We start from the raw sequence: 8,484 nt of genomic DNA on the forward strand, positions 1-8,484 counted from the left end.
GCTGCATGATGGAACACCAGAGAGAGAAACCCCTCATGCTGCATGATGAAACACACAGTCTGGTGAGCAGGGCGTTGATGGTCTAGCAGCCGGCCCAGAGCTGCTTCTGAGTGGCTTCACATCAGCCGCTCTGACAGCTCTCAGCTCCCGGGTCCACACCGCTCCTGGAGGTCAGGGGTCAACCGTGGAGAATGGACCCCTGGGGCGGCCGGAGGGTGGACGAGGAGAAGGGGAGAGAGGAGGAGCAGGAGGGGAGACAGGGAGGAGGGAGGGAGGGAGGGAGTAAGGGTGAGGACGAATCGCAGAGGGAGGGAGAGATGAGGAAATGGAGTGGAAACAGAGAGGTTTCAGCAGACTGCCTCCTCCCCTTCAGACCAGCAGGTATTTGTTCCCTCTTTTGTTGTGGTTTGACTTTCTCCAGACGTTGGAGTTTTTCTACCTGCCCAGACTCAGTGTCTCACGGGAGGACGGAAAAGTTTTCGATTCGTGGCCCTCATAATACGCTGTGAACACTCAGAAAAGTATAAATAACACGCCTGACATAGTATTCAGTTGGTTAACAGGTTGAATTCAGCGAGAGAGCCATCCTAAAGTATGCATCATGCACTTTTTTATGTTTATGTTTATTGTCTGTTTGTATTAGTCGGTCATGTTGTCTATCATCGTTCTTCTCAGACCTCGTGTGGGACCCAGGTCTGTCCGCCCCAGGACCCCGGACCTGGCGGGTCTCCAGGGGACCCGGGACATCGGTCAGAGAACCCAGAGCAGGTCCGCCCCCCCCCCCCCCAGCTGCGTCGTCGGGGGCGACCACAGGGCTCCCCCTACCTGATGGTTCTCGCCATTCGCCAGCGACCCGGTCGAGACCCCGCCCCTCACGCCCGGGGGGGCTCAGAGCACCCTGACCCCACCCTGGGGCCCGGGGCTGACGTGGGACTCTTATCAGGCCCAGACAGTGTGTCGAACTGACCTTGGAGCTGTGGACTGTAGGGTCTGTGAGAAGGCGCTCAGACTGCCTCTCTGATCTCCCTGCTCCTCTGCGCCCATCCCCTCCCCGCTGAACCAGACGTAAAGGAGGCCACGGCTCAGACCTCTTTGTCTGCCGAGGAACACATTTCTAAGAGAGGAATAATCTGTGGTGAGCGTGGAACAAACAGCGGGGCTGAGCGTCTGAGAGGGCGACCTCTCTGAAGTCATCAGGGAGCCTTGAGCTCGCATCGTCTGGCTTTCCTTTCCATCGGCGTCGTAGCGCTCGGGAGAGAGGTTGATTCTTTAATTGACGTCTGCGATCGGTTTGCAGATGAGTTCAGCCCGCTGGCTCCTCAACGGACGTTAATCCCGGGAACGTGGTTCAGAGTCTCATTCCCCCCCCGTTCCTCTCCCTCCCACTTGTCTTTGCTAGTTAGCGTAGCGAACGTTTTATGAGACGCCAGTGTCATCCCAACAAAGGAGAGAAGCATGGAGCCCAGCGATCGATAGCCCGCCCTTATACCTCTATAGAGGACCTGTTCACCACGAAGGCCCTCCAAATCAGGAGCTGTCAATCTGCCCGCCGATCAAGATTACCTTCCCGTGTGTGTGCACAGCGCATACTAGCCTGAATCACTGTGTACTTACGTGTGTGCGTCTGTGTGTGTGTGTGTGTGTGTGTGTGTGTGTGTGTGTGTGTGTGTGTGTGTGTGTGTGTGTGTGTGCGTGTGCGTGTGTGCGTGCGTGCGTGTGAGTGAATGCTGGGGTTGAATGTTGATCTTCATGGTGTGAGCATCCTGGCAGACTGTATGATCAGACAGAGATACCACGTGGTTCTCTTTCCTGCTAGCATGCTAGCGCTAGCATGCTAGCATGGTCATCTAGCGATCGAGGGCAGAGATGAGTTTGATTGAGCAGAGCTCCTCTGGGACGGCCCTCCTCCTAGCCGCCCCACCCTCACGGCTTCTCCGTCTTCACGGTCCGAAGGTTCTCCGGGGGTCCGCACCCCCACCTGCTCACCACGACCCAGGGGAACGTCACCGCAGAAGACGCCTCATGCTGGGTTGTCCAGGTCCTGAGGGTCTGAGGGTCCACTTGTGTGATGGTCTGATGGGTCCACAGCCCTCTCTCCTCTAACCCAGCCTCCCCTCAGTCTCCACACTCCATGTAGGAAACTTTTATCTCAGAAGAGACATTCTACAGACGTGTTGGCGCTCTTCCGACGAGGTGGAGACGTATCCAGGCAATGCATCTTCATGATTTATTTATTAGACTTTTATCGGACGTTGTGAAAGATTTCATCATGGCCTCCTGTCAGCCCACCTTGATTTAGAGCAGAGACGGAGAAAAGTCGAATTATTAAAATAATAATTTGCCGGACAAATATTGGCCTGTGGGTTTATAATAATTTCTTCTTTATCTAATATATTTCAGGCTCTTCCTGGCCTAATTGAAAAGAGTAATGAAAGCTTGATTTAATAGATGTGTGATGTAGTAGGGGAGTATATCTCCATCTCATTAAGAGTCCTAAAGCCCTCCATCCCCGCGTGTCCAGGAAATCTGTAAGAATAACATTTTAATTAGAATGGCCAAATCCCAAAACACAAAGGTGACCTTTTCAATTAGCAGGTGACCGATCACCAGCATATCATTGGTTGATTGATTGATTTAACTTTAATTTTGAATGCAGTCCTCCAACGAAACCTTAGGTTTCACTTAAAAAGGAGGACAAGTGTTCCTGCGTTTGATTGGCCAACATGAAGGAATCGAGAAACTTTCTAGACTCTGTCAGAAGCCTTTTGCATCTTTGCTCACGCCCTGGCAGTGGTTCGATTCCCAGACAAACGTTTCTGGATTGAAGCCCCAATGACTGTAGTCAACCTATAGTTATCACAGCGCAAGATTACCCCTAACCCCTACCTGCTCCTTAATGACCTGTCTCTGTACTGTCTAACCCCTACCTCCTCCTTAATTACCTGTCTGTACTGTCTAACCCCTACCTGCTCCTTAATGACCTGTCTCTGTACTGCCTAACCCCTACCTGCTCCTTAATGACCTGTCTCTGTACTGTCTAACCCCTACCTGCTCCTTAATGACCTGTCTCTACTGTCTAACCCCTACCTGCTCCTTAATGACCTGTCTCTGTACTGTCTAACCCCTACCTGCTCCTTAACGACCTGTCTCTGTACTGTCTAACCCCTACCTGCTCCTTAATGACCTGTCTCTGTACTGTCTAACCCTTACCTGCTCCTTAATGACCTGTCTCTGTACTGTCTAACCCCTACCTGCTCCTTAATGACCCGTCTCTGTACTGTCTAACCCCTACCTGCTCCTTAATGACCTGTCTCTGTACTGTCTAACCCCTACCTGCTCCTTAATGACCTGTCTCTGTACTGTCCAACCCCTACCTGCTCCTTAATGACCTGTCTCTGTACTGTCTAACCCCTACCTGCTCCTTAATGACCCGTCTCTGTACTGTCTAACCCCTACCTGCTCCTTAATGACCCGTCTCTGTACTGTCTAACCCCTACCTGCTCCTTAACGACCTGTCTCTGTACTGTCTAACCCCTACCTGCTCCTTAATGACCTGTCTCTGTACTGTCTGACCCCTACCTGCTCCTTAATGACCTGTCTCTGTACTGTCTAACCCCTACCTGCTCCTTAATGACCTGTCTCTGTACTGTCTAACCCCTCCCTGTCTCTGTACTGTCTAACCCCTCCCTGTCTGTACTGTCTAACCCCTCCCTGTCTGTACTGTCTAACCCCTACCTGCTCCTTAATGACCTGTCTCTGTACTGTCTAACCCCTACCTGCTCCTTAATGACCTGTCTCTGTACTGTCTAACCCCTCCCTGTCTCTGTACTGTCTAACCCCTCCCTGTCTCTGTACTGTCTAACCCCTACCTGCTCCTTAATGACCTGTCTCTGTACTGTCTAACCCCTCCCTGTCTCTGTACTGTCTAACCCCGACCCGCTGAACAGTGTTCCTCTGCTCTTCAGGGGTTAATGCCGCTCCGCCAGAAGTTCCAGCTGACATCTTTAAGAAGTCCAATCCACCAATCATGTGCTTGACTGCTGCCCAGTCTTCTAAGTGATGGGGTTCAGAGGTGGGGGGGGGGGGGGGGGGCACACGGCCGCTTGAACAACATTAACGGCAGAAGAGCATTCTGCTTCAGGTGAGATTAGACCGCTCCCTGCGGGAGGGAACAATGACGCCCTGTTTTAACACACAGCCTCCTCACAGCCGCATGCACCGCAGCACCAACATCTGATGGAGGGGCATGGTAGAGGTGGAGGAGGGGCATGGTGGGGGTGGAGGGTTATGGTGGAGGAGGTGGATGTTGGAGGTGGAGGAGGTGCATGGTGGAGGGGCATGGGGGCCGACCCCCTGCTGGGTCTCACACTCAGGAAGAGGAATCGCCCTGGCGGTGTGAGGAAGTGATCACTCCCTTTAAGAAACCCCCACCCCACCCCCCACTCCACCCCCCACCCCACCCCCATCCATGTATTTAGCTGCGGGTGGAGCTCAGGGTCGGCTGTGTGGTAACACCAGCAGCCGGGCCACGTGACGGAGGAGGGCCACGTGACGGAGGAGGGTGTGAAGTCCAGTTAGTCACAGAGGAATACAGCACCGTGGAGAGACGGGAGGGGAGAGGAGAGGGGAGGGGGGGAGAGGGGAGGGGAGGAGAGGAGGGAGGAGATGAGGGGAGAGGAGAGGAAAGGAGGAGAGGGGGGAGAGGGGAGGAGAGGAGAGGAGAGGGGAGGGGAGGGGAGGAGAGGAGGGAGGAGATGAGGGGAGAGGAGAGGAAAGGAGGAGAGGGGGGAGAGAGGACGAGAGGAGAGGGGAGGGGAGGAGGGGGGAGGAGAGGGGAGGTGAGGAGAGGAGGAGGTGAGAGGAGGAGAGAGGGGAAGGGGACAGGAGAGAAGGAGGTGAGAGGAGGAGAGGAGAGGAGGAGAGGAGATGAGGGGGGAGAGGAAAGGAAAGGAGAGGAGAGGAGAGGAGAGGGGAGGTGAGGAGAGGAGGAGGTGAGAGGAGGAGAGAGGGGAAGGGGACAGGAGAGAAGGAGGTGAGAGGAGAGGAGGAGAGGAGATGAGGGGGGAGAGGAGGAGGAGGGGAGGGGAGGGGAGGAGAGGAGAGGAAAGGAAAGGAGAGGAGAGGAGAGGAGAGTGTGGAAGAGAAGCCGAGGATGCCCTGATTAAAATTCTCTCCCGCTCTGAGGATCTCTGGCCAGACGGCTTACTATGATATTCCCTTTCATGTCTGTGGAATAAAGTTCTCAGAGTAAAGCTGCTCCAGATCTCCAGCGGCCCGGGCCTCGAGGCGCACCAGGAAGCTGAGATGGAGATGAAACGAGGGGGGGGGAAATAAACAGAAGCGTCGACGCGCTCCTCGCTCTAATCAGCTGTAGACAAACAAGCCGGGGTTCGTGGAAAGGTCAGCGCCCCGCTCGGGGTGTTTCTAAATGTGTCTAGACCCTGCCGGGGAGAACACACGCTCCACAACAATCACCTACGAGCAGCAGCGGATCACAGCCCCCTGCTTCTGCGTGCACAACCCTCCACTGGCCACTTGATCGTGACGTGTCACAGCTGTGTCTCAATGTGGACATGATGAGGGGTTTGTGTGTGTGTGTGTGTGTCTGTGTGTGTGTGTGTGTCTGTGTCTGTGTCTGTGTGTGTGTGTGTGTCTGTGTCTGTGTCTGTGTCTGTGTCTGTGTCTGTGTCTGTGTGTGTGTGTGTGTGTGTGTGTGTGTGTGTCGCTCAAGATGTGCTTTAATGTAAATTGAAGGTTAGCCTGGCTGATCATCCTGAGACTCAAACTTCTCTCTCTGTCTCTCTCTCCCTCTCTCTCTGTCTCTCTCTCTCTCTTTTTTTTTTTTCTCTCCTTCCTCGCAGTGGAAATGTACTGTTCAGTTTTGCCAAAGTACAAGAAGAGAAAAATCAGATACACAAATAGGACATAAAGAAATGATTTCCAAAGATAAAATTAATCACTCCCTGGTCCCTTTCCCCAAGTGCTGGTATTCTTTTATCTTTTCTTTTAGCGATTTAAGACTTTGATCCAAGCGCATTATTGAGACACTTGGATGGATGCTTAGAGATGGATGTGTACCTCGGGGATCGAACCCAGTGCCTTTTGAATGGGAGTCGAACACCCTTCCTCTCTTCCACACACGACATGTGGACCCCGTCATGTGACGGGGCCAGACCCTGTCATGTGACTGGGGACAGACCCTGTCATTTGACAGGTGTAGACCATGTGACGCTGGAAAGAAGATGAACCAACGAGCCGCCCTGAAGAGGCCTCGGCGTGCGTCGTCGTGTTACCGGACGGCACGCTGTTTGGTTTCACGGGACACGACCTGGTGACCGGGTGACGGAGCGACGTCTGATGGCGTGACTCACCTCCCCCTCATCTCATCTCCCCCCATCCCCTCCCCCTCGTCACCTCCTCACCGCTCCATTCTTTGTGCGGCCGTTTTCCGATGTTGTTAAATCGTGACGCGTGTCGGATCACAGATAGCGGGTGGTGGATTTATGGCGGACGGCGCTGGCAGGCGTTTCTGGAGCCCAGATGTAAAGGGCCAGACCGTCCACCAGCTCGATCCCTGATCCAGCCCCCGCTGGGTCTGAGCTCCTCCAGCTGTGGACGCCATTCACATCTGGCAGCCCGCCGCTGATCTGCCGCTGAGCCGGGAAGACAGACTGACGTGGAGGACAGGAGTCTGACCGCTCCCCTCCTCCGTCTCCTCCTCCTCCACCTCCTCCTCCTCCTACTCCTCCCCTCGTTAAGGGAGGTGCCCCAGAGTTAATTGGTCGGCCTTTGCCTCAATGCCTCTGTCTTAGCGGAGGCTGATTTCACGATGCCGTATTTAGCTTGAAGTTAAATAAATGGAAAGAAAGGATTAAAACGTGGGCTGAGTTTACTTATGGTGATCCCTGAGAGTCTAGCTCTGAGTCTAGCTCTGAGACTACCTCTGAGTCTACCTCTGAGTCTACCTCTGAGTCTACCTCTGAGTCTACCTCTGAGTCCACCTCTGAGTCTACCTCTGAGACTACCTCTGAGACTACCTCTGAGTCTACCTCTGAGACTACCTCTGAGTGTAACCACTGAGACTACCTCTGAGACTACCTCTGAGTCTACCTCTGAGACTACCTCTGAGTCTACCTCTGAGTCTACCTCTGAGTCTACCTCTGAGTCCACCTCTGAGTCTACCTCTGAGACTACCTCTGAGACTACCTCTGAGTCTACCTCTGAGACTACCCTCTGAGTGTACCTCTGAGACTACCTCTGAGTCTACCTCTGAGTCTACCTCCTTGACTGATCCAGAGGCCTTTCAGCGTCACCAGGGGGAGGGGTGGGTGACAGGGTTTATGGATGACGGGGTGAATTAACTGGAATACCAACCTGACCAGGGGCTTTGGAAGAGTAATTGCACCCGATTACTCAACTGAATCTCATCCGACACAGAAAAGATTTAAATATTTCAAAATGTTCATTTAAAATATTCAACACCGAAAGTAAAAATATACATCCAGGAACGGCTTCGGACGGAGGTTTGACACGGTGTACACAAAGAAACGAGCCCGTCCAGTACGCTGAGATGAGTGTGTTCCCAGGGAGAGGCCTCATGGGTAGGATGTTGTGCATCTGTTGGCAGCGCTGTTCCCGGGGATCCGAACACAGAAGGTGCTGTGTTGACAAAATGAATCAGAAGGCTGTGAGTGAGGAGAGCGAGCGTTCTGCTGATGCCAGCGCGTCTCCCGGCCGCGTTCTGCTGAAGAGAGGGAAAACCGGCGCCGATGAAAATATGAATCGGAGAACAAAGAAGGTTCTGCCGCCGCGATGCCCTTCAGACGCTCGCAGAGGACGGGACATCACAACAACGAGCGCCTTCTCACTGTCCCGACGAACTCTGCTGTCGGGAGATCTCCGCATGGCTTTCTGTGGCGTCTATCTATCTATCTATTCATCTGTTTGTCCGTCCGTCTGTCTGTCTGTCCGTCTATTCATCCATCTGGGTCTATCTATTCCTCTGTCGTGCGGTGTGTGTGTGTGTGTGTGTGTGTGTGTGTGTGTGTGTGTGTGTTATGGGGTTGAACCTGAATCCTGGAGCAGACTCCTTGCTGCTGCCTGCTCCCACTCCTCCATGCATCGACCCCCACTGGATAAAGTGTCTGCTGAACGACAGTAAGTAGATCTAAGTAGAACTTAAGAGCAGATGATGTCATCACACCGCGCCTGCGGTCCAACTAGTGCTGTCTTCAAAACGTTTGGAGGTTCGGAAGCTCTTGCGTGACTTTGCGTAAACCTTCCCTTCTTCAGAAATAAGAGTGTTCAGGAAACGCCCCTCAGGAGTTCGTAGGCTATGATATAAAATCGGAAAAACTGATCGTTCGTGAGACTAGACTTCATAACAACAAGTATTGCTGCCTGCGGGGACCTCTTCGCGCTTCTTTGCTGTATTCACAGGGAACAGATAAATAAGTTATTAGAACTGCTTGCGATGGTTGGTGA

The sequence above is a fragment of the Gadus macrocephalus genome, chromosome 21, assembly GCF_031168955.1.
Source record: "Gadus macrocephalus chromosome 21, ASM3116895v1".
Lineage (NCBI taxonomy): Eukaryota > Metazoa > Chordata > Actinopteri > Gadiformes > Gadidae > Gadus > Gadus macrocephalus.